This window comes from Arachis duranensis, chromosome 8 (genome assembly GCF_000817695.3).
Source record: "Arachis duranensis cultivar V14167 chromosome 8, aradu.V14167.gnm2.J7QH, whole genome shotgun sequence".
NCBI classification, from domain to species: domain Eukaryota; kingdom Viridiplantae; phylum Streptophyta; class Magnoliopsida; order Fabales; family Fabaceae; genus Arachis; species Arachis duranensis.
The window spans coordinates 44,018,657-44,021,097 of NC_029779.3; positions in this window are offsets into that span (position 1 = coordinate 44,018,657).

Sequence of the window (2,441 nt, forward strand, 5' to 3'; positions counted from 1 at the left end):
ATTGTTCGATTAGTCAGCTCACTCGTCCGCTTAAGTAAGTGTCAGGGGTTCGAATTTCGCCTTGTACATGCAGCAACCCATTGGCCGGCCAGCGACAGACCCTTAAATGGAGTTCATATCCGCGACGAATTAGCCATTGACCACATGTATTCATGAAATTAGTTTAAAAATAATATATATTATTATTTATTAAAATAAAAAATATTTTAAATACTTTTATTTAGTAAAAAGAAGATATTAAAAATATTTAAAAAATTATTTTATATTTTAATACCAATAAAATATGAAAATTGTAATTTATCTAAAAAAATACTTTATATTTTATATATATGCAGTGTATTCGTGTCTGTATCAGTGTTTATACATCATAACTAAAAGAACATCTATTTTTCAAATTAGTCCTCAAATAACTTTTTTAGTCATATCAGTCCTTGAAAGATAAAACGTAAGTCAAATTGGTCCTTTTATTAGTTAGATGATGACGTATCTAAAGGATTACCATGTGTTTATAACACGCAGCAGAAGAAAAAAATAATTAAAAAATATATTTTATGCTTAAACTTTTATCAGATCTAAATACCTTTAGACGCTTTAGTAAAAACTTTATTCTTCGATTGTACTAAGATTCTATGCGTATCCACATCGACACCAACATTTGCTGTCAACTCCTTGACCAATGGATATATGATCTAATTGAGAAATCTCTTTGCAACTCTTTACACACCATAAAATTCTTCTCCAAGAATTAGACTCGCATATGTTGATGTATGTAGAAATTAGGGGTGTTCATAAAAAAACTAAAATATAGTTAATTGGTTAAAAAATCATAACCACACTTTGGTTAACCAGTTTAATAAAACAATTTTTAAAACTATATCCATATTTTCTAGAAGAGTGAAGTATCAATCTGGTCCCTGTCCATTTTCAATAATGACAATGTGATCCCTCAAAATAAAATCGATCCACTTTGGTCCCTGCCCCCTAATTCCGTCACACAACGCGGTCCATGTGGGTATTTTTCCGTCAACTTTGAACGAAAAATGCTGACGTGTCAGGTTCAGAAATGGATAGGAGTCTAATTGTCTCTAAATTTAAATTGGTTAGGGGTATATTTGTCTTTATAATTCTTTAAATAATATTTTTTAAATTATTTTTGTATTCATTTGCTAATTCAGATTTAGGTGATTGATGAATCTATATTTGACGATATATTTTGGTTTGATTTGAGTGGATTTCATCATATAAATTATAAACTCATATTTATTCATTTAAACAGCATATTTTTGTGTTCTCTCTCTAAATTGAGTTTAATTGTGAAAACATGCTATTTTGTGCTTAATTTAATCAATTTTATCCCACTTTCATCTCATTCGATGTCTTGATGGTTTTGATGAGTGATTTCAGGTGTAATAGGTTGGAATGGTTTGATAAGAGTGGAAGAAAAGCATGCAAGAGAGAGAAAACATGAAGAAATCAAAGGAGAAGCACACACTGGCGTGTGCGTACGCACAACCTTCTATGCGTATGCACAAGAACCACTCAGCCATGTGTTCATACGCACAACTCCCTGTGTGTACGCATAAGAAGAAAATCAGCAAGTGTACGTACGCATACACCTGTGTGTACACATAGGTCCCAACACGTGACTCATTTAATGCAAATCGCTAGGTGTGATTTTTGGGCCTCCAGAGCCCAATTTTGGATCTTCTAAAGCTGATTGAGTGCTATATCAAAGAGGGCCTCCTTCCATGTGAAGGGAGAGAGCAATTAGGGTTAGAATTTTAGTCATGTAGTTCATTTTCTAGAGAGAGAAGCTCCCCATTTTCTCTAGAACCTAGGATTTTTAGTTTAATTTTCTTATAATAAATGATATTTTTAAATTTGAATAATTTATTAATTAGTTTGTACTTATTATATTATATATTTAATAATTTATTGGAAAAAGAATATTAATATAATGAATAAAAAAATAATTTAAAAAATATTGTTTAAAGAATTATAAGGACAAATAAATCCCTAACCAATTTAAATTAGAGACAATTAGACTCCTGTCCATTTTTGAACCTGACACGTCAGCATTTTCCGTTCAGAGTTGACGGAAAAATACCCACAGGGACCGCGTTGTGTGACGGAATCAGGGGACAGGGACCGAAGTGGATCGATTTTATTTTGAGGGCTTGCGTTGTCATTCTTGAAAATAGACAGGGGTCGAGTTGGTACTTCACTCTTTTTTAGAATTGGTTAACCAAAACCAAATTATAAAAAAATTAGTTTTTAACCGGTTAACCAAAACCAAAACCAAATTAAAATCAAAACCTAATTTCAAAACCAAATTACATACTCTTTCTATCTTTCTCTCTCTCTCTCTCTCTCCCCCTTTCCTCTCTTTTTCTCTCTCCCTCCCTTCTTTCTCTTCTCTCTCTCTCCTCTTTCTCTCCCTC